At 41.8% G+C, this 25478-nt stretch overlaps 1 protein-coding gene across 3 annotated transcripts in view; it reads right to left on the reverse strand.

Moving 5' to 3' along the window:
- sli (slit guidance ligand) overlaps positions 1-25478 on the reverse strand; it is a 224519-nt gene that overhangs the window by 28608 nt on the left and 170433 nt on the right. Inside the window, exon 1 of one of the 3 annotated variants that reach the window (XM_066726384.1) lies at positions 19754-19794. The exons of the other annotated variants lie outside the window; for them this stretch is intronic. The gene's annotated coding sequence lies outside the window, so the exon portion shown is untranslated. Of the gene's footprint in view, positions 1-19753; positions 19795-25478 lie in introns of those variants that run through there. 3 annotated transcript variants of the gene reach the window in all.

The raw sequence follows: 25478 nt of genomic DNA on the forward strand, positions 1-25478 counted from the left end.
AAAGGGAATATAATAAAACGCGAATATATTTAGGTTTGATTGACAATGGGAATTGGGATGGAGAAAAGTGACAGTTGATTGATTGTTATGTAAAATTTGCCAGATAACAAGGTTAAATTAATAAGAGTTACACGTAGAATTGTTTGGGCGTCAGGAACATTATAGAGGTGGAATATTATCGAGGGGACTTGATAGTGAAAACCCGAGGGACCAGCCATTACCGGCTGGGCATCCCATAATCATTTAATAGTATGAACTGGGTCAACGTCGGTGAAGAGATATTACAGCAGTATCCTGTAAGCTTCCTTCGCTCGGCCAGGACTCCACTTAACATCCACACCACAAAGGATTTGCATATCAGAAGCGAAACTCGCCCCAACCAGTCTTACGTATTCCCAAGAAATTCTCTACGGAAATCCTTCCAACCTCACCCCCCCCCCCCTCCCCCCTACTGTTTCTCGGTCTACCGAAAAAGGCTAATTAATCGATTTACGCGAAAAGCTCTAATCGAGCTTGCGACTATGATAGAATTTAAAAATTAAAAAAAAAGTATAAAATATAAACTTTGAATTATATATATAATCTTGATAATTTGGTAGTTGCAAAAAAACTGAGGATATCGAGTTTTCCATGTTTACCGAGATTTGGCGCTTTCAGTGGTGCGAAAAGCTCTTGAAAATTTTGCTGGAAGGGGAGCAATGCCGCGGAAGGTGCTTTTCCGTTCAACGACTCGCACGCTCTCGTAGCTTTTACGTTTGACAAGTTTCGCACTGCAGGTGCATCCGGCCCTCTCACTTGGCCGAGCTTTATCCAAAATACATTCTGAGCTTGCAAGCTAGCTCTCGGCCCTGGAGGAAATTTCTATTCCAATTTAACAAATCTTATCTATCTTTAGCAATTTCCAACCTCGTTAATCAATCAACCGTTATTATCATTTATCGATATATGTATACATACGACGATGCAAGAAAATAAACCTTGATCCCCCAATTTGGTTTCTCAGAGAATTTCGAGAAAGCTCGTAAGTTCGCTGACGCATACGGATTTGTCCTTTCCCATTTCTGTTTCTCGAGTCGATTTATATTTAGAAAGCGAAACGTCCCGTTGCACCTCATCGCTTACCGTTTTGTGTCATTTTCGTCGACCAGTTTTCCCAGGAATATAATTGCGGGCTCCAGACAGATACGTGACAGTAAATTAAATCATAGCCTAAAGGGAAACGACAAAATTATACTTCCTCTGTTCCTCCTCGCAGTATTTTAAGACATCTTCTCTCCACTCGGAAAGTTTCTCGGAACTAAAACGATTAATAAGCCAAAGGAGAGCTGAGAATTGAAGGATATCGTATGACCATTCGTTGATCCTGGAATTTGCGTCAATTAAGAGTCGTACGCGTGATTGTTGCGCGAAGAAAGATAAAAGGTGAAGCTGAGAATCTTTGTGGGAGATTGCTGCACGTTGGATAATAAAGAAGGGTATAAAGGGACTGCAGGGGACCAGCTGAGACCAGTTTGAAGGATTATCGGGACGAAATCGAGGATCGAGGTAAAAAGCTTCCGTAGATAGGATCTTTGAAGGACGAAGATTCTTGAGGTTGCCGAGGCTCCCGTGTTTATAAATAAGAAGCGCGCGCGGGTTCCTTTCGCGAATCGCACGTGCCTCCTCGAGCAAGCGGCTCGTTGAACTCACAAGGGCGGCACTCCAGTGCAACCAGAGAGGTCGATCACCATCGATTATCGCCAGGGGAATCTGGCTAAGCGTTAAATCTACCGGGTGTTTCATAAATTCCCCACTCCAAGAGATTGTCTCCCGAATTTAAAATAAAACTTTCTCCTCGTCGATGACCTTGAAATATCCAAGTAATTTAAAATATTATCGTACGTATGAAAAAATCAATTTAACAACGAATTTTAAAGTGTATATATTTCAGTAACAGTGAGGTTTTTAATTGCCAAGTTATCATACCGAGTATGTTTATCCCCTCATGGGAATTATATAACAGAGTATGTTTACCGAAACAGTATATCAAATCCTCGAGCTTTGTTAAGCTACTGCCTTACATTGGGCGTTTATTGGCACGTCTGCCAGTGTAGAACGTGGCATTCGGCTGATCCCAAAGCAAGTCGTTCAATCACGTACCGGATATCTGCATTGCAAGGATATGACGTGGAATACCAACGTCCAAGCCGCGCTCAAAATTCCCTCCTTCGATTCCCTCGTTGATTTAATTAAATAAACTCGATACGTTGAAGCTGCTGCTGGAAGACTGCGGGAAGAACGACGATTAATTCGATCGAACAAATGCAGTTCGTGGAAAATCAATGGTGCAGATTGGAGAGAAAACGCGAAGGAGATTGGCGAGGGGCGTTTCGGCGTTAATTTCGCCAAGTTGTTTCGTTCCTTCGATGGAAATGTTCGATCGAAAGACAAAGCCAAGGCCGAGACGCATCGATCTGACAGTTGGATCGTGGAGAACTCGGCTGTTGGTCTCCTCGGATTTCCTAGCCGCCATCGCAGCTGACTTTGACAAGCTGAACCCACCAGACCAGACAGCCATGCAGAACCCTGTCATCCCAACTTGTCATATCCACACTGCAGCTCTTACACAAACCAAAATATCCCTTCCCCCTTCCCTTGCACAAACTTTCTCTCTCTCTCTCTTTCTACTTTTTAAAGACCTCGAGACTTATCAATCCCCCCTTCTGTATATATTGCGTAACGATTTTACCATCGAATATAAAACCGGACATGGAACCTCTCAAAAATGATCAAACGTGTGTGGTAATAATTTCTAGTCGATGCTAAATCTGACCTGATGAAATTGCTAAAGTGCTTCTATGAAAAAGAGAAACGAATGGCAGCTGGGTAAATCTGCTACGTCTGTGTATTTTCATTGTGGTCTGGTGAAAAAATACCCTCGCTTTTTCGTTACTTTTAATCGCTATATATATATAGATGTACAAGTATTATGTGTATAAATGTATCGTTGGATGATGAACGTGCTACTGGAGACGATTTGAGTGTCTCGTGTGTGTGGTGTGAAACTGTAAACAATTCGTGAAAGACGTCTGTGGATAGCACGAGTATGCGTGTTTTGATTTTGAATTTGTGGCAAGGTTCGCGCGTTCTTTGATCCCGAGATTTAAAGTCCTGATTGGCGCACAGTACGGAAAGCTGGGTGAAAGAAAAGTGAGTCGAGTCACTGAGAGACGAGCTTTTTAGGACAGGGAACTGGTCCATTTTGAAATAGACGGAGAGCTTTCCTGGTGTCAGTGTACTTTGATCCAGTCCGAGACTGCGGGATACATTCGATAGAGCTGATACAGAGCGAAAATCCAATACGAAGCTTAAATCAAAAGTCGATAACCTCGCCCCGATTATAGTTCCCCTATTGGAACATTTTGTCTGTGAGGATTAATGCTAATTGATCGAATTACACGAAAGCACCAACCGAGCTTGCGTCTTGTATAAACCTGACAATTTTTGAAGTAAAAATGAAAAGTAGATTTTTTATGTCAATCTTGATATTTTGGTTATTGCGAAAAACCGGGGTTATCGAGCTTTATAGAAGCTTAAACTGGTTCGTTTTAAAATAGACGGAGCTTTCCTGCTGCTGATGGACTTTGATCCAGTTCGATATTGGGAGATCAATCCGTTGGCGTTCGTACAGTGCCAGAATCTAACGGAGGTTAAATCAAAAGTCGACAGCTTCATCGTCTGTTGACTCATTGAAAGAATTCCGAAAGCACCGGTCGAGCTTGCGACTTATAAAAACTTAAAAATTTTTGATAGCAGAAAGAGAGAGAGAGAGAGAGAAAAGAGAGAATCGAGTCATCCCACCAGTCTGGATATTTGGTCGTTATGGAAAACTTGGGTTATAGAGATTTTAGAGCGGAGAACTAGTCCATTTCAAAATAGACGAGCTTTCTCAGTGGTGGTGCATTTTGATTCATTCCGACGTTAGAAGATCCATCCACCTACGCTTATACAGGGCAAAAATTCAACGGGGGTTAAATCGCAAGTCGATAACCTCACCGTCAGTTGCCTTATATTAACTTTTCGGTTATCGGGACGCAGCAGCTTTTACCCAACCGCCTTGCGAAACATCGATAAAAGTCACCTGGACAAACGTTCTCTGTGGTAGAAAAACTCAAAACTTTGTCAATTTTCCAGGGAAAATTTCATCAGCGTTTCACCATTTAATTATAAATTAAAGGATATACTCGATTGAGACGACGTTTGTTAAAGCCGAACTATCGAGGTATTTTGTTTGGTTGGACGCAGGGGCTGGGGTATAGATGGGTCGATCGATTTTGGAGGTACAGGATAGGATCTTGGGAATTGGAGGGAAATCTTTGGGAAGGAGTAAAGAAACTCGTGGAGCAGAGTTTCGGGGTGTAAAACCATCGTGAAAGATAAGTAACAGCGTATACGGTGGATCCTGCCTGGCTCTCGTTATCGTCTTTTCCACCTTTCCACGCGTTTCGTTCTACACCGGGTCAGTTCACGAGGTGCTACAACTTGTACGTTAAAGCCCACTCTTCCATCTGACCAGTCGTTCAACAACTGCTTCCCCATCCAGCAAATGCCCCATATAAAACTTCCCGCAGCTTACCTAATATACACACTCGCTGCATGGTTATTTACAACAGCCATTTTAAGCACATTTTAATTGAACTCTCCCATTGTACATAGAAAATAAATGTGTCTAGCAATATCGCGATGATATATTATACGTATGCTTCCCTTCGCGAATGGACTGAACGGATCCAGACTCGAGTTTCGAAATCTCGCGCGAAGAGAAATTGCGAAAACTTATGGAGCAAAGGAAGCTGGGAGATAAGAAGCAAGCAGCGGTACATCGTCGGTTATCGATAAATTTCTAGTTTAATCCATAGATATTACGCCATTTATCCTGCGAAAGCTGGATATTCCATTTATTCAGAATATTGCGCGGATCTTCTACGAATGGCTCAAAATAATACGGATTTGTGGAGATAGCATCGAGGCCGGTGATACACGGATCGCATTTCGAGTTTACGCGCCATGGACAATTTTTATTTGTTCAATGGGATAAAAAAAAGCGTTCAAAAGCACTCGGTCGAATTGTCACGCGGGATCGGAATGGCGAGGAGGGGGGGAGGGGGGGGAGGCTGAAATTCAGCTTAAAAGATAAGCCAAATGGAGGGGGTGGGGGCGAGGTGGAACCGAGTTATATCGAACGTTGGCCATGCCAGCGTTTAATTATAATGACACGCGTGTGTCGCGTTCCGCCATTTTGGTCATTGGCAGTAAATTTTACGTTTGCAATTTTCATTCAATAAATATATCATCGTTCTAGACCGTGCCAAATTGGGAGGAGCGCTTTTTTGTCGCTGTCGCGAAACAAATCGACTCTCCATGAATCAATGCTGAAAAATAATTTCGGATTCTCGCGATTGTTGTTGCTCTCCAATTATAAAATGTGCGAGGAAAACGGGAAAAGCTCGGCTCGAGAAGAGTTTTGCGAAATTAGTATAGGAAATAGGAAAAATTGGGAAAATTAATTTAGCCAGGGGTTTTTATGTATATATATATATGTACTGGTTGGCTAGTGTAGTTGTATATATATATATATCTCCGGTGCACCTGCCGGCGAGAGAGAATCAGCGAGGCCGCTGGCTAGCCCGTCCAACCGGTACTGGCTTATAAAATTCTCAAGTATGCACTTAGTACCGGCGCACCATATACAGGGCGAACCAAAAGTAATTGCCCACCCGTGGTATTCACGATATTATTACTCGGGATAATACCGTGGCGGGCGCGCTCGTCCCATTTTGCGAGTCCGCGCTTCGGAATAATCGCTGGAACAGCGACTATATTAATGAAATAATTTAGAGGAATTTAATGTCCCTTATCGAAAATCCTCCTTTCTCCACGGTCCAGTACACCTTTGAACGGTCGGTGCTATAATATATATATACGTAGAACGTGGCCCGGAATCAATTGGTAGGATCTATTAATCGAGGTGGGGCGGGGAGAGATAAAATTGATTCCAGTTGAAATAAAGCGAGTGCGGCGTGCATTTTAATTATTATCCATTAATCGACTGGGATCGAGCGAATTAATCGGCCAAGCTGATAAAATTACCGGGCGTTACAGATATTCGACGAGTCGCACGGCAAATCCCCGACTTAATCGTAATTGAAACAAACTTGGAGTATTACGAATTAAGCGAATAAGCTTGTTCGAGCTGGAGCCCGTTCGATTTGTTTCATTAGACAAACTCTTTCTGCCAGCGGAACAACTTCTCCAGTTAAAAGGTTTTCCGAGTCCACCGCGAAACTTAATTCAGCTCGGCGCTATAATCCCCGCGAGAATTAACGGGACCCGTTTGTTTTACCCGAGAACCAACGACTCTGCGCGAATGCTTTAAACTCTCGCGACTAACTTCATTACATAAATTAGAAAAATTGCATTAATCGTGTAAAACATCCCACGAGCAAATTTTCGAAGGAGGCTGCTACGTGCTATTGTACAGTTAAATGAGTTGGTAAGTCGCGAGGGAGGCGAGGATCCACGCTTTTATTGTTCTTCGACAAAATTCCAAGGTGAGAAATAAGTTTTCTATACGTAGGGCACGTCGCTCGTGCTTTCGAAGGTCCTTTAATTTGTGGAGAGTAAAGATACGGTCCCTATATATGTATTATATATAGTGCAAGCACTGGCAAACTCGAATGATTAATGCAAAGGGTGTACGTTTCAAAAGCGAACAGATTTTCTGCAAAATAAAAAGTAAATTTCTAATAAAAAATCTACGTCCTCTAAAGTTTAAGTTCCAATGACGTTTTGCGAAGAAATTTAAAGAAATTTAAAAACTTCGTTCCGAGAAATAGTAAGTTTTCGCGGATAAGAAAATTTATCTATACTTATCACACGCTTCATTCGTTCTTATGGATAATTCGCAGGTGAGAAATAAGTTTATAATTGACCCATTTCCAGATGGGTCGACTGAGATGCAATAACGTTTTATAAAAAAAAGAAGAAGCAAATTAAAACTTTGTACTGAGGTATAGAAAGTTTTTGCAGCTTTTAAAAAATTTATCTATACTTATCTGCACACGCGTCTTCCGTTCTTATGGATAATTTAAAGGTTAGAAATAATTTTGTAACTGACCCATTTCCAGATAGACCCGCCTGAGCCCCAATCACGTTTTGCACAAAACGGAAAGAAATAATTTAAAAACTTGACACCGTGGAATAATTCGTACACTCAAGTTCAAAAATTGATCCCTAGCTATCGCACGCTATTTTCGTTCTTAAGGAAAATTCAAAGGTGAAAAATTTCCCAATAGGTTTCTTAACATCCAATGACGTTTTGCGAAAAAAGAGAAGAAACGAAGTTAAAAACTTGACACGAAGGAATAGCCAAGCTGCGCAGGTTCGAAAATTGATCCAGCTATCATCCAGGATATTTCCATCAGAAAGGATCGTTTCTTCTGACAGAAAGAATCCTTCTTGCCTAAGTGGAGCAATTTACTCGTGAAACGTGCTTGGCCCATTAATTTTTTAATCCTACTTTTTTCTTGGATTATGGAAGACGCGATGCAAATGTTGATTAAATAACAATAATAACAACAACAGAAACAATATGGAGAAACAGGAAAAACTTTGAATTCGTCTTTTCGAAAAGTATATATACAGAGTTGATCGTCTCGAGGAATTCTAGAGTAATGGCATCTAGGTGAGAGAAGCTGGTGGCAATTTTGCACGTGTCTTGAGTTGATAAAACTGTGGAGACACGTGATTAGCTGGCGTGATGCACTTTGCGCACGTGTCCTCACATGCCATTGCGATTCATATGCAAATGAAACGAACTGTAACTGAAACGGCTTTATCCGCTTGGATTATATTACCTATAAACACGATAATGAATGCGTGGCAGCGTACAAACATTTTACAACAATTTATTGTTCCGAACTGTGCGTATATACACCGCTCCTTCCGCAGAATGGAAAAACAATGAATGACGAGAGAAAGATCGTTTGAAAATCGATCTCCTCTGTTATAGAGAATCTCTTTAAAAAAAAAAGCGGATGGCTTTAAAGGAAGAAAAACGAGACTCGTTATTTCGCGCCCATGAGAAAAATGAGCTCTGGTAGCTAAAATTAATTGCGGACTACGGAATAATTCGAAGCGGCAGTTTTTTCTATTTTCCTACCGATACTATCTGGTAATTATAAAAGCAATTATCTTAAGCGTGCTATTATACATAGATATTTTTCGCCCGAGAGAGTCAGATTATTTTTACGAGCGTTTGCTTATTAAGAAATAGCTGCGAAAAGTATTTTATCGCGAGTCGTAATTAATATTAATTGCTGGAGATGAAACGAGCGATACAGGGTAGGTTGTAAGGATGGAAAAGCTCGATCGATAGGAATCGCAAGTGAAGGAAAACAAGTGTTTAATTTCGCAGCCACTGGATCGCGAGTCGAACGGAGTTATCTCGTTGCGACTATATATATATATATATATATAAGTTGGACGAGGAAGGATCGCGGAAGCGGGCGATTTCTGGCCACCCGGTATAGGAGTTTAACCGGCCGGGTGGCCGCGCCCGTTACAGGGTTTCATTTACAGGAGAAATTGGAATAAAAGCATGGCGCGCGCGCGGGACTCAATTAACCGCCGGTAAATATTTCATTACAAGCGCAAATCTCGCCGACCGGTTTCCACTTTGGCTCCTCGCGCGCAACTTTTCTTCAATGGAGCCCCGTAACAACGCGTACCACAGCGCGGAATAAGAGAAACCGTGTCGCCAGAGATCCTATTATCAACCTGACAACTTCAATTAATTCAATCGCGAAACTTTAAAGCGCGCGACCCGCCTCCCAATCTTCCATCCAATTGTTGCTCTGACAAATTTAACAATGTCTCATCAACAAACCCCCAGCCGCTCCTCAGACTCGATCGCAACTTATAAACTCTCTTGATTTTCCCAGTAGTTCTCCGTGTGTTATATATATGTATATATATGCGATTTTCCTTAGAGCGATAAAAATGAGTAATTTGTTTAATTTCGCGGAATATCCAGCGATCCTCGGTGCGAAGCGAATAAATTATGAATTCGCGTGGCTTATCGCGTGAATTTTTCACGCCCTCGCGAGCGTAAAATATTTAGCGCGATATTTGCACTCGCTTGGCCATGGAAAATGGATAAAATAATAAAAGTTTGTCGCTGCAATGAAAAGTTTCTTGCAGGGGAGCATAGGAATTTAATTAGCAAGGCTTTTTCCTCCCGGAGACTCGGAATCTTCGATAATTCCGAGAGAGGAATTCGTGGGAGGGGGCAAAGGATCAAGGTCAGTAAGGCGAATCGATGGAAGAGAAAGAGAGAGAGGTAGGGGGTGTAAACTGTACGGGAGGAGAGCCAGGATGCGGGAAACTCGCGATGATGAAAAGGAGGATCTTTTCGCGAGGCGAGGGAGGATAATTGAAGGGAAATAATGGTATTGGCTTAAGGGGGGCAAAAGGTGTAAAATTGTAAAGAAATGGAAAACGTTGTAGGAATGAAAGAAAAACAGGTATGGGGTGGAGGGGGGAATTTAAATGTGGAATAAAAAAGCGGTGAGTCGGATGGGGTTAAAAAGAGAGAAATTGGGAAAAAGTGCAAGGCAGCGTGGAGAGGTGGGGAGGGACTGGAGAAGGAGGAGGAATATAAAGCCGAGATGTTAGATAAAAGAGAAGGGCTGCAGGAACCTGAATACCTTGTGCAGGATTATTCGCGGCGTACTTTACATTATCTTCATTTAGAATTCACGCGTCAATCTGCTCTATACATCTTCTGCATATTTTGCCCGACCTAAAGATACCAAAGAATTTTGCATATGTATATTCACACACGCATATATACCCTTCGCCTCGACTCTGATTCAATCCTTTTTGAAAATTTCGACGGAACGAAATAATATCGCGCGAACGAAATCGTGCTTTGATTCTATGCTTCTTTGCTCGCTTCTTCGGTAAGGGAAACCTTGGCGAGGCGAAGAAATAATAAAGCTTGCCAGCGAAAATTGTCGCAGTGGTCGCTGGAAAACCGTAAAGTTTCGCGAGCGAAGCCCGATGGTGGTTTCGTCGTAAACGTATTGCGCGAGTGGTGAGCATGCGAGAATGGCTCCACTGCAAATTGAAATACTCGCCGTGTTCCATATTGGTCTTTCGCTGCTTTGTTCGATACCGAGTACTTCCTGAAACAGTAATTCTGCGGTCGCTTACCGTATACCGAGAATTTAATTATGCGAACGGCGTAAATTCGGTACAAACGAAAATGTGCCCGTCCATCGATTATCTCCTCTCATTGCTATAATATTTAGTTGTCTGATATTCGACAAAAAAAAAAAAAACGGTACTGCATGGCGATAAAACTCGACGTTCGAACGCTCGAGCACCGGTTCTCCAAATTAACCATAGATTATAGACTCGTTTCCGGATCCTCGACGCAAACACAAATGTTCGGGGGAAAAAAGAACAAAACTGTGGCGAAGCAAGGAGATACCTAAACTATTACCTAGTACTGAGTTTTATTGCAAATGCATGTGCTTCATCCTCCAAATTAACCGTTCGAAGCAGAACTCGTTTCCGGATCTCCGAGTCAAATACGTTTTGAAAGAACAATAAAATTTCTTTTAATGTTTTCTCGTATAAAAATCGTATGTTGCTTCTAAAATAGTAGGATGGGTTTCGCGGTGTTAAATTTCATCGGTGTAGTCAAGATGAAGATCCTGGGAATATCCTGAGAAGATTCTAGTAGGATATTGGTGCGCCCGGATGTCCAGTTCACCGTGGAAGGATCCATTTTGCTCAGGTACCACGTCGATCTGTTTTACGGAGCGTAAGTAACGGCGTCGTTCGGTATTTTACGAGACGCCCACGCATCGCTTCCGGCTTTCTTGCTCTCTTTTCTCTCATCCCCTCCACGTTACCTAGCTCCAGCTCTCTGGCTTCTTACCAGTCTTCTTCTTTCCTCTCCACTGAATCTCCTTTGTTTTCAATACACCGGGACCATCGCGATGCTCCTTCAATTCGCTGTTTCTCGGTCGCATTAAAAGCATCGCGTCTGAATCCCGCTGGAAACTCGTCGCCAGGACTCACCCATTAAATTTTATTGGCGCGTTAGGTGCGAATTTATTTCCCAGCGTGCCCACGGCAAAAACTAGAAATTATCCCGACAATGAATATATATAACCGTTGTCGAGCGATAAATTTCCTTTAAACAATTCACCGAGCGTCGATTCTTTTTCGCGCGCCGCGCTCTAAAGTTCGTTGACCTTTCGCCGCGCGCGTCGTGGAGGACGAGGAGGATCCGCGAGTGCCCTCGGCAAGGCAACCCCACGGTAATTAATAATTATATCCGAGGAAGCTCCTATCCGGTCCAAGTTATAATTACACTGGGAACAATCAACAACTACTCTCCGAAGCGCTTCGCCGATAAAACGAAAGGGCTTGGCGCAACCCTTGTGAGGCGAAGCGAGGGACCACCCAAAATCGAAATTCGCTTCCTCAAACTTGCCCAACTCGCTCAACTATCTGAAAAACTTCTCTTCTCCTTCGATGTATAATAATCCAAGTTTAATAAAAAGTTTGCTTTAACGGTATATATATATATATATATATATGCGCAGAGTGGAGAAATAAAAATATACAAATATATTATATACACATATATATATATATATATACATTATAGGAAGAGAGAGACCAAGATATGAGCAGTGAATTTAACATGTAGAGGAGGGGTAGTTTTCTCGATGCGCAGGATTCTGGCAGAGAGACGTTGTGGAAACACGTGCGAAGTCAGTCTCGAAGGGTGCAGCAGTGCGGTATCTGCATGTGCACAGGGCGAGAGCATCGATCACACACATACATCAATATACATGCCTACACACATATACACACACGAGGGACAATATTGGCACGATAATCGGGCTGGATTCGGCACGGTTGCGTGTTGGAACTCGTACGTGCCTCGCATGTGTATAAATTGGAAGGTGGAGTAGGCGGGGGGTGGGGAGGAGGGAGGGGGGTGGTTTCAGAGGTCCACACGGAGTCGTAGGATGTAAATAGGGGGTGCAGTGGAGAATGGTGGTAGCGTTGGGAAGGAAGGGCTTGGAGGTATAAAGGGAGGGGATGGTGGAGGTTTCGTGCGTGGTCCAGGGTTGGGGGGGGGGGGGACCTGGGAGAGTGTACTGGGACAACGTGGAAGACTGACTGACGCTCGTAGGGGGTCCTGCAGGAGTTTACTGGCGGTCGGGGGGTTGAACTGTCTCCGTAACGAGGTTCGCAGTGGGGTGCAACGCGATGCGCCACGATGAATCATGCACTGGCCCCGAGGGCTCCATCTACGATTAATTCCATCACTTGACACGCTCCCGCACGCGTCTCGCACACTGCGCAAACATTTAAACCCCGCATAAACACTAAACCCGCCACCCCCGCCCATATACTCTGCACTAATGTCCCGTGAAAAATACCGGGACCTTATATATATAGCATACTATACAAAACTCGAGCGTTACAGCATTGCGAGATTACCGCACACAATATGCCCGGAAGACAGGTGGATTTTTTCTCATCCCCTATAATACAAATACATTACAGAATGTTCCGATCGATGATTTTGATAATTGTATTGAATGATGGAATCCAAATTTGTCAGGAAATCATAAAAGGTTAATATAATTGTGTATAGGGCTGTAAGACTGTATTTTTTGTAATACAACACTGTTACTTAATCGTTGTAGCTTTCAAAAGAAATAAATGTTCGTGGCTTGAAGTTAGAGTAGATTGAGTATCGATAGATCGAATATTTGTATCGATAAATATAGAACGATTCATTTTTGTTCGATTATATCTATATTATTAATCCACAGTGATAACAAACATTGCAAGATGGTTAAATTTCGAATGCCAATTATTATCGGGAACATTAGCAAATTTTTCCATCGATATTACGTGGGACGAGTTGCACGTGACTGGAAGAGAGGTCGTTGAGTTCGAGACCGCTGCGAATGGGAAAGATGATACTCCTGACGCAAAAGTAACACTAGTACCCTAACACTGTTAGCTGGACAGATATGGAATATTGAAAATACTAAAATCGACAGGATCCATAAATCAGCAGCCACCCTGCCGCTTCTCTTAATCATTTTAAGTGATTTTCAAACACTCCCAGCACTCCCGTTACGAGAGCACGTGCACGCGTGGGTGTGTGCACTAAATTACCACTGTGAAATTTCTAGTTGCACGCTTTGATGCTTTGGTGCGGAATGACGGGGATGAAGCGCAAGGAGAATGGAGTCTAGGGGATTAAAATTCAGCTAGTTGCTAAAACTTGATAATTATATACACATGCACACTTATATGAAATAAGGAGAAGGTTTGAGAGGAGGGGGGATGAATGAGAGAGTCATCGATCCAGGATGTTCCAGGCCGAGGATAAAGGAGAGTTCGGTGTGTGTTTATGCAAATATAAGGCCATCGAAGTTCGGATGCATTAGGATGTGTTTAGCGAGAGACGTGTATTGCTTTCGCGTGTGTTGGTTTTGCCTGTATCAATTCCGCACGTACGGGCAATACCATGGACAAACATGGTCGCGTCGATACTACTATAGGTGCGCTACCACGACGCACTCGTGCATGTGTCATCAGGACACGCGTGATACACGCACGTCTAGTCTGGTACCTCGTATTACCATACTAATTGCAGTCAAAGTTCTAACCGGCGATTTATCGGTATATCGCAGATAAAACCTGCTAGTTCCGATTATGCCAAAGCATCCTCGGTTAAACTCCCTTTATCCATCGCAACTCGCTATAAACTTGTCACTGTGGAGCCATGGCAGCCCCAACTCCATAACCCGCAACAACCATTCATCTTCTCTCTCTCTCTCCTTAATTATTAATATATACATGCACTAGAGTGCAGCTCAAATCCGAATCATGAAAAATCACCCTATTCCATTCCACTCGTTCCCTCTGTGTATTTTATTTCATCGCGATATTTTCGCATCGACTGGCGCAGGTAATAAGTGGAGAGAGACAAGGTTTAGGTGATTCAGGGATCGTAATCAGGCGAGCCAGTCGAATTTAAATTTAGAGAGAATTCGTATATACAGCCTTAAAATTTCTGGCCGATCGAACGTCGAGTGAGATCACGAGGGACATTCTTCAAGAGGGATTTGCTAGGCCGATTGTCACGTGCTATTCTCAACTGGCAGGGAATTCCCTCGAGTGGAGTGGACAGCCTCCCGAGGGAAGAGTTTCCCGCTCTCGCTGAATCAGATTAAAGACATTAAAGTCCTGGCTGGCACACCCTGTAGTCTCTCTCTCTCTCTCTCTCTCTCTCTCTCTCTCTCAATCACACCCATACATTGACAGAGAAACACAAACACACTCGTCTCTCGATTACCTAGACGCCAAACTCGCTGTACCGTGAAACTAAATTAGAATCCTAATAATACCCTACGACATTCAAGCGTGAACGAGACTTTTTAGCGCCAGCTGAAATCTGCTTCTCGTTGACATTGCCTCGTGTTTACCGCGGCTTCAGCCTAGAAACTACGAAAACAGAAATTGTTCCACGAAAACATCATTTTCCCTTGCGATAACACATTAACAACGAGAATACCTCGGATCTCGCGAAGCTACGCACCGCCTATTTGCTCCGACCGTGCAAATTTGCAAATATTTTCTTTATCGACTATATTTTATCATATCGCGTCGACTCTTTGTGCCGCGGAATTTCTATTAATACACTCGTGCGAGTTATACGATTTTACAGAGCACGAGTTGATCCAATCCATACCATACGCACTTGCGTGCATCTAATTATAAAATGAATGGACGAGAAATCCCTAATTACGTTAAAGTATATTTTTAAAATAATTATTATACAAAAGACAAAATTTCTATGCGTTAAATTCTATAAACACGCTGAAGTACTCTATATAAGAGAGTGTTGGATATATGGTTGAAGACTAAAGTACCGCTATAAATGCTAGGCGAAATATCTGTAGGATTTATAGTGGTTTTCGTTGAATGGCTTAGAAACGCGCAGGGCAACTCATTATGACGGGGTATTGTACGCGGCGTTATTAGTGTTTTAAAGTGGTTCGTTGGAGTCGCGTAAGGTAATTATATAAGAGCAGTGTGGTATAGAGGTTGGCGAATTAAGCATAGCGTTATTCGTGGACAAATGCACCGAGCAGGTTTTACGGAGCGTAGAATTAGAAATTGGATCCGCAGAAGCGTTTCCCCCTTTGTACATTAAGCGTAGCTAGGTCAGCTTAATCCTACATGCACGTATGTTGCAATATTTGCGATGCTCCCTGTATATACGCTCCTTGGCCCCTTCTTGCCCCCTTACCAGCCCCCCATCGTGCATAGTCATACTGCAGCTCCGAGGGGGAGCAGAAAGAAGCTGGCAGAAAATGGCTGGAAGGGTGCCTTTCTCCGGAAAATGATGAGGACTTTTCTCCAGGGGTACGCACATATATATATATATATATATATATATATATATATATAACTATCCCCCCAAACTAATTCGGCCCCCGCACTTCCATTTTGACTAAATCGACTCGAACCCTCCGGAGATTACGCGTACCCCTCCTGCGATCACCTTCTGTTTTTATCGCTTCTCCAAAATATTCCTCGATCTATCAAAATTTCCACCCTCTCGCACTCTCCTCGTAATCAACGATTTTCCTGCCATTAGTTATCGTCGATTCTGCAAAATCATCGATCCTATCGCGATTTTCATCGCGAGGAACGAGCAGGTAGAGCGTGATGAGAAATTATCTTGAGGGATCGAAGGTATTGATGGGATCTTTTTTCGAGGATCTGGATGGAGAAGAGTGCATGGTGGTGGAGAATGCGTATTATCGATGTTCTAAGATTTCACCCTAATGGAAACAATGATGGGAGCAGTCTGCGTTTTTGAAAGGCGCCTCTCGAGTAGGTTACCGAGGGAAGAATCCGTCAATTTGACACAATGAACGTTTCGCGGGGATCGCTGCGTTCAATGGTACTGAATCGAGAGACAAAGGCCAGCTGGGCCTTGGAGCCCCGAGCACCTCGAGAGAGCCCAAGGGCTAGCGTAAAGTTACACGATCGAGTCTCCTAATTCGGCTCCCTCGACGTATCAACCAAATCTCGAGAAAGACAGTTCGACCAAAACTCTGCGAACAATTAATTTTTAATTCAACGCTGCAATCTTATTCATTTAATCCAGTTAATTAGCATTGAAGCAGAGGCACTGTTGTAAGGACGAAAGATCGATTACAGATCGATCTTCCGTTGGCGCGAGGAACGACGTGTGGCTGGAGGGGAATTTTTTCACGCAAACTTTACGAGTAGATCGAATATGGAAAGATGTGGAGTAGCATTAATTTCGGTTGCGGAGCTTCATTATCATATAGACGAGTGTTTCGTCGGGCGTTATTGGAGTCGTGACACACGCACGTGCGTGTACGTGTTTAGGTTTAGGGCAAACGTGCGTAAGGCTGCGCATGGCTTCCGGCCAAGAAGCAGCTTGTCATTTATTATTCGTCAACCTGGCAAATTTTGCTGCAAATATCAAATAAAACTCCCGCGTTGAAAGAATTAATCCTCGGTTGGTCCGAATACAGAGTGAACTTGAAATAAATGAAGATTCGATGTAACAGTGTCATTATTGGCTTTTAGTACAGAAATTGTTTAATAAATATTCCACTGGACAGAATCTTAAAAAAAAATATTTTCATAAATAATAAAATAACAGGAACCTGATCGTCAAACTGATTCAAATTTCTCGATTAATCCAGAATCGGAGTAAGTATACAATATAAATATGAAAAGACCCGTTGAGTGAATGGAAGGAGGGAAATGTGTGTTGAAGCCCCTCTGCATGTTCTTTGCTATTGATTTATGCGAGGTGAATCGTGCAGGGTAGAAAATAGATGTAAAGTTGGTAGGAGGAGCGATAAATAAAGTGATATTAGAGCGATGCATAAAATATGTTCCGAAAATTCCTAGGCGTGCATGCAATGGCTTACACGTGAAAGTACGTAATCTACCGGCTTGCCTATGGGGGCTTACGTAAGGTGCACCGGAGCCTCCGGCAGGTGCATCTTCTTCCTTTCTCGAGAATCTCGATCGAAAAGAGCATACATTATCAGCCATTTCGATCAACTCGCCTAGAATTCTCGCGGGAGCTTCAAACGCACCTCGCCAATACTTTTGTCCATACCTCTTGTACCATCAATCCCCCCTCCTTGACTCTTGTACGACTCTCGTTATAAAAATTGCCCAAGCCTGTCGCTCGAAACAAAAACAAACGTATATATGTATATAGGTACTTAGACTCGGCTATCAGTGCAATTACGCAGATTCAAATTAATACAACTTTATAATCAGCTGATTCAGAGTTTTCTACAATCCCAAATATCTCCGTCAGCCTACACGAGTTTACACGAGCTTTAATCTGGCAGCTACAAGGGATAATTGGATCTACCACTCGTTGCTGGGATTTATCGAATATATAAATAGCGTTTCGGTCCATTTTCTATCTCGTTAACATAATTCCTAGAGAGCTTGAGATCTGTTATTTAAATTTGCCTAAACCCCTAATCCGATAAATGAATTTTTCATCGTCGAAAGAATTAAAACTCGTTTGAGAATTTAATTTTGACTGTGGTGGGGCGGTGGAGGTGGCTGATATCACGGAGCAAGGTGGGGATAAAAGGGGGCAACTTCAGACGCGAGAATTTCCGCTGCGAACAAATAGGCGAAATAGAAATGCGACGTTATACCAGTGGGAATTAGGCAACGATCGGCGGGTAATTACATCGTTCAAGTACACATATTCGCTTGTACAATGCCCTTGCGATTCGATTGGCAGTGTTGAGGCATCGTTTTCGCATTACGTAAACGCCATCGAGCGCTCGCTCCGAGTCGAGCTCGCCTGAAACGATTGAATTTCTCGAGAATTCAGTTTTACTAATCGTGCGAAACGCGACTCGTTTGTCGAATTTAATAACTGAGAGCGAAATGAATTGGCGATAAGCAGAGAAATTGCCAAGCGTTATTCGGCTGGTCGACCAATGACGATAATTAGAATGGAGAATGCGAGTTTAGAATTAGCAAAGTGGCTGATATTTTATTCAAGACTCTCGTAACTCGGCCATCTTACTTGGACGTATCTGGGACTAGCGTTAAACTTGTCTAAGCTCGGTTATGACGTCCCATCGACGCTATAAAGCTGATCCTCTAGGGGAAACTCGCGCCAGCGCTAGTAAATGACGTTTTGGAAAATTCATTGAGCCAGGAAAATCGACGGCGTTGAGGAGAACCGACTATACAGCCGATCTTACTCGCGGAAAACGATAAAGCACGAATCTGGCAAAGCGTTCGAGTTTTCCGTACTGCGCGCTACCAGTTCGCCATGTGATATTCTTAGCTCAGGATTTCGCTTGTAATGTCCTGGAAGGACTCGTAAAGCACGTTATTTTATAACGATACACTGGAATTTTCCAATGCGCTATCGTTTCGAGAAACGACTGCAACAATTGCTATCGTCGTCTTTGAGTAACTATCACGTATATGGTTTGTAAGCGAGTAAATACGTCAATAATATATATATATATATATATAGATATGGTAGGTTGAAGATAAGTTCGTATAAATGATGAAATAATGCTTCTATACTGATTTTATTCGAGATATAAAAATGTCTCGTTTCGAAGCTGTTTATCAGGCGATGAATATCCTCGCTTTAGAGATGTTTGACCAATGGAAGATACAGTTTCTCGATTAGAAGATTTCGAAAAATCGTACAAGAATTTTGTAAAACTTAGCATGATAAATTAATGGAATGATTTATTAAGAAGTTGTAACAATTTTAATTTCTGTCTATATTAATTTAAGAGGAGGGAAGATTGAGGTAAAATGCAGCAGCGTAAAACGACAAACGGTTTTGTTTAATTCGCAGGATGCTGGAGACAGGAAACGGAGGGTATTCGTTGTTGAAAAGGAGAGGGAGAGGGGTGGGGTGGAGGAGAGAGAGTCCACTAGAGTTAATGGATTCGCGAAACGGCATGTTCACGCACACGCGGTCACACGGACAGGAAGGCAAGGACCAACACGTTTCACGTGTGCCTGATGGCTGTACAGAAGTACGTAGTTAATCGGCGAATGAACACCGAGCGTTTGCCCCTCCGGCATCAGCCGAAAACCCCGAGGAATTAACACAACTGCGCTTCAAGTCCACGATGAGAACTTTGGCGACAATTTCCATCTTACAGTGTCTACAAGGACGGCGCTCATCTAAACAGGAAGTTGACCGACTTTGGAGGAAACCACGAAAAACAGCTGGAATATAGAATTATATTTTACGTTTACTAACTTTTTATATATTATTTTACCTGAAAATTTTCTTAAAATTTTTATATACATTTTGTGGCAATCAATAATGCTATCTTGCTTCTTAGATAATAAAACATTAATTACTTTTCTCAACTGCCATATATAATATGAATGAAGACTGAACATTTTTAAAAATTATATTACGAAGATAATCAGAGCTTTTCTACGAGCTTGGTTAAATTTTATGGAAAATTTATGCCCCATTATTGTCTCGTAAAAAGTGCATGAGGTCAGGCCACTTTTCACTCAATTATCCGATATATATAATTTTTGTGTCACCCCGATAATTCAATTAAACGATAAAAGGACTCACTTGGACAAAGTAGACCATCTAATTTTTCCTCATCGTGGAACGATTCGAATAAATGGATATCGTGATGATGAACTTACCTGAAACAAAAATTAAATTATGATTTAAAATGACAGGTTCTTTATTTTTCTTTGCAACTGCATTATGTATTTCCCTCGAACATGCAACTCTCGACCTAAGCGATTGGTCGATTGACAGTGGTAGAAAAAGTATTATATATTTTCTGGATTTTCAAGATAAAATCCACGAGAAATTTGATTGAAAAACTAAAATTGACCAAAATTCGATTTAAATTTATAGTTTACATTGGCGAGTGAAAAATGTAATTAAAGTGTCAAAGTTATAGATTTGATAAAATGGTTGGGAGGTCATATTTATCTTGGGGATGATTAAAGTAATTACAAGGGAGCTACCGAAAGTAAGTTCACCAATTGAGTATATAACTAGTGAGGGAAACGTGTCGAACTAAGTTGGCAGCACGTGGATAGTATTGGTCGCCTCTGTAGTGTACGAAGTTTTCGTAAACTTATTCATCGACAAACAGGATTCAACAGGTATTTGTGTGTACGGTCAATGTAAACTTACAGATTTGTTCCTGCTCTCATATGCCCCTATACAAACTGTGTACAGTATTGCAAATGCCAGTAACTTCCACGTTAATTCTATGACCAAATTCACCTAACGAACTCGTCCCAGCACTCCCTGCGATTCGTTATAATCGACGAATTAATCAAAACCGTGCGAGAATCGAGAGTCAATCAAACTCCATAAATACGAACCGATTGACTTTCGAATCAAATGAATTCTATTAATTCAATTTAATAAACTCGATCATGCAAGAGTGAAATCGGTTGACGTTGGTTAAATATATATATATATATATATATATATAGCTATGAAACGAACGTGTGGAAGGAAAAAGGGGATTGCTATGGGAATAATGCTTGAAATTTTGAGATAAGTAACTGGGACCGAGGTAAATCGTTAATGAAATTGTCAGTGGGATCTGAAAATCGGTTTGCTAAATGCTTTTACACGGTTCATTGTCGTTTTCTGGAGCATCCGTTGATTTATGAAAATTTTACGTGGTCGAGTTTCAGCCAGTCGTTTCTAATGAACTTTCTTGTGAATACTTGGCTTCAAGTATTGAATGGACGACGAGTGTTCACTCGCAGTCGAGATCTAGGACCGAGATTAAGGCCCATTCAGTGGATAACGAGTATGCATCGTCTTTCTCGTGTGCTGCGCTCGTTGCGAGTCGCACAGGTTGATACAGCACGAGTGATAGCTGTACTTGCCCAGCTCCCTTCGTCATTATTTGTACATCGACCATATTAAATAATTCTCCCTTCATTGCCAAACAATTCCACAGTCTACTTGCTTCGACAATTTCATTAATAAGAGAAGCAAACCAAGTGAACGTAACTGCTGGAAACTTCGAAATCCATTGATCTCAATTGAAAAAGTCCCTCTCGTTATATCAAACTATTCAAAGATCACATTAATAATTATTAAAGCCGAACTGAATTCTCAGCTCGGGGCTTGGAAATCCATCGATAAAGCGTATTGTGGGATTATTGTATTAACAATCGTCTCTATATATATCACAGCTTTCTCGTCCTTTCACGGTAGCTAAACTCACTCCTATATATCAAGATTAACTCACGTGATTCGTAAATGCATTCCACGAGAGATAATTCTGATGACATCCCGCTACTGAAATCCAACTAGGAAGCTAAGTTATATATCGATTGGAGTTCGTTCCCACTTATTCAGGCTTGAAATTTAAAATTAGATTACCATTTCCATTGCAAAGTAACAGATTTTGTAGAAAATTGCTGGATGAAGGAAGAATTATGAATGGCAGTTGTAAAAAAAGAATTCGAATTAGGTTTTTAGAGGATTTTAAAGGATTATGCGTGGATGGTAATTCGATTACCAGCTGGTATGCATGCGGGAATTGAATAGTCGTTGGGATGCACACACACACACATACACATGTGTATATATATATATATATATATATATATATATACAGTCTGAAGGAATTGGGTGTAGAGAGTAATGGGTAACTCGATCTTTGACTGATCCCAGCTTTACCGTCCGATCGATGTAAGAGCAGTCAAAGCATCGATGCTCCTTCCGCGAATTCCGCTTGGTTGGCCGCAACCGGAAGTAGCCTGGAACCACCGAGCCGATCAGCTCGACGAGACGAGATCGGTCAAACTTAAGACGACCGAGCCCACCTTCGCGAATCAGATCGAATCAAACCAACTTTGCCAAGTACTGCGAGCTCTCCCGTTACTTCCCTCGGATACAACGCGAACTTCAACAACTCCCTAATCAACCATCGGCTGAGAAGAGCATTCTATGTTAATCTCGCGTCTGAATTATGCTGAATTCATTTCCGGTGCTTGCATGGACCTTATCAATTTCTGGCGTTCGAAATAATATTAATAATCCTTACTAACGAGCACTGATATATCGGAAAGAATCACGTGGAATTGTGTAAAAGGGGATTATGAATGATGAAATAAATTAAATCAAGTTACAAGATATGTCTCTAAAAAAATGGCACACTTATTATTCGGCTAATTTAATATAATCGTAAATCGATATTTTTTCAGCAATTTTTAAATTTATAAAACTTTTACTTTATATTATAATTGTCAACTGTGCTAAATTTGCAAATTTTGATATTGAATTAAATCAGTTATAGTAAATCTACGAGTGCTATAGTCATATAATAAAAAATCATTGATAATAAATATATTATTATAAATTTCTGTTCTTTTTCCACAGTCACGAACAGACTAGAAACGTGTCTAATTGAAAGATATTCTTGGCTCTTTTGTCCATAAGTATAGAAACTACAGGTCCATTACACCTGGGGCACCCTTTGGCGAGGCACTATGGGTAGATAAGATCGGTGGTGGTAGGCTAAGAAGAAGAGTACCGTTGCACGGTCGTAACTGCGATGAAAAGAGACAAAGCGGAGGCTAAACTGCAAAGGTCCGATAAGGTCTAAATAGACGGAAAGAGCGAGGGAAGGCAAGAGGCCAACGATGGAAGTGGCCATTCATGGAACTCAATCATGTCTGCACTTAGAAAAAATCTTCACGTTCCTGCGAAGCTCAACTTTGCAAATACACCGGAAAAAATACTGTAAAAAAATCTCACCCATGCGAAATACTAACGACGATCTAAGAAGGTGTCGATTTTTCGTTGCTAAAAATTATTTTATCAACTGGAACAGAGAATTGCCAGAGATGCCTATTGGTTTATTTAACCAGTGAATTTGGTTATTCGAGTGTATACTTATATATATATATATATATAGCACAGTGTAGGGAGTAAACGTCGTGCACGCGTTACTCCGTGAATGGACTGGATGCAATCTCACCCTTGGATCTCGTTTGGCTTGGGCAGCTACGTGAACAGTTGGTGAAAAAGCTGCAGCACTCGCGGCCAACCGTTCGCGAGAGCTACCGTTTCAGATTAGCATCTTTTATGCATACACATGAGAGACCTGTAGAAGGGCACACTCCTCATCCAACTATTTGCCTGCTCCTCATCCTCCCCTCGGGTCATCCGAAAACTTTCTACACGAGCGAAAAATTCAGAAATACGAAAAGACATGTATAAGGAATATTCCAGAGACGTTCCTTTCCGGTGTATCATCTCCTGCTCATAATTTAGCACGAGTGGTGTTGATTTGGGTGGCTGGAAGTGCTCATGAGAGACTTACAGAAGCAGATATTGCTCATCCAAGTATTCGTCCGCCCCTCGTCCTAGAAAGTCCACCCTAAACTTTCTACACGAGGGAAAAATTCCAAAATAGAGAAAGCCATGTTCCAGGAACGTTCCAGACACGTTCCTTTCTGGTTTACCATCTCCTAGTCATAATTCAGTATGGTGGGTGTTGATTTTAGGTGGCTGGGGAATAAGTGGGGGTGGGAGGAAGCGAGGGGGAATAGTTTGCAATCGATGTGAAGTAATTGTTTGCACGCAGCGTTCAATCGAGTCGATTAGTCGGTCCTGATTAATTGCAAACGGCAAACGATTTACCGTTCCATTATGGCCACGCGAAACGGTCCAACAAAACGGTCACGCGGTAAGCAACGATTACTTCGCTGGTAATCGATGATTACTACAGCCAGATTCCACCCTGTCCAAACTAGCTAATCGCTGCACTCTCTGTACTTTTTTCCCCGCTTTCTCCAGATCCACTGGACGCATTAATTAATTCTCGTCGTTAATTACGGATTGCTGAAACGTTATTCGTTGCTAGAAAATTGCGAGTCGAACTGTCGAGACCACGTTGCGTGGTATTGAAAGGTTTCGAGTGGTATTGGTGGTGGATTTTATATTTAATAATGGCATTAGTTGCGTAGAACGTGTTAACGAAGAACGGGTGGTGAGGGAGGAAACGCTGAGGACAGTTTGAAACGCAATCTGTCATTATTGCCGATGTCCATCAACGCAATTGAAACGACAGCCGGCGCGAACGCTTTTCGATCCAATAATCAGCAACCGAAAATGATCGTTATCCGTTTCGAAGGTTTTAACGTAATCTACGTCACGGCAATTATCACCTTGTGCTTTGACGAGTGTACACGGATTAACGATTAATTAGCCCGAGTAACGACCGCAGAGAGCAATTTTTCTTCATCCTCCATGATATTGAACCATCGAGTGCATCCACCAATGCGAAAACTCCGTCTTTACAGATTTCCACTCGAGTGATATTTCCCTATGATTATATTTAGGTGCTCCTCGTTTTTCTCCGCCCCGGCAAGTAATGGAAAAGGGCCCGAAGGCTCCTCTAACAATCAATTAACAATCTCGTAAGAATTTAGAAGGAAAACTGCAGCCGAAGAAATTAAAAAGAGCATTATGCAAATTTGCGACCTCCGCCAAGTGAATCTACCAGAGAGATAGATCAGCGTGGAAATAACTGGTAAAGTCCGGACTGGGTAAGACCGCGGGCAAAATTAGCCGATGGGAACCTATTTATTAATTAACATATTTAATAAGAGGCATGCTCAATCTTAATCATGGCTGGGAAATTTACAGCCTCAGCGTCTCCATGCAAATTTGTCTTTCATTAAAGGAAAGATTCCTCGATCAAACTCCTTTTTGTTTCCCAGTTTCAGCGAAACGCACGCCAAATGCAACAGAACCAATGCAATTGAAATTTATGCAAGAAACGTGGAACATAACGCACCGAATTCCCGAGTAATATGAAAAATTCGCGCACGCGCTTCTTTCTTTAATATTAATAAAAACTGCATTAAACCTGCGAGATGAAATTTGAAATAAGATTATGCTAAAATATAAACGTTTCATTGCGAGAAAACTGTACGATATTCTTCTACTTACAGATATATCATGAAAATAATGTAAATATAGACAAAATTGAGTAATTTTGACGTTATAAGAAAGGAGTGAAGAATTTGTTGGAAAATGTTGAGAAATCCAGTGTTTATATACAAAACAGAGATAGGAGGAGGAGGCGGAGTTAATTTCTTATGCAATAAATCTTGGAAGTTGGTTGGAGGGGATAGTTGAGACTGGATATTAGTGTGCACGCGTATACGTTTATCTCTAATTTCGCATACTAGAAGTATAACACCATCGTGCAACTAGCAACGTCAAAGGGATTCCAGGCATCCAAGTAGCAATATGAATACCGCTGGAATTTCCATCTACGTGGAGAACTGCGAGA

This window comes from Prorops nasuta, unplaced genomic scaffold (assembly GCF_024137725.1).
Source record: "Prorops nasuta isolate Cenicafe-Biocafe unplaced genomic scaffold, Cenicafe_Pnas_1.2 PNAS00004, whole genome shotgun sequence".
NCBI classification, from domain to species: domain Eukaryota; kingdom Metazoa; phylum Arthropoda; class Insecta; order Hymenoptera; family Bethylidae; genus Prorops; species Prorops nasuta.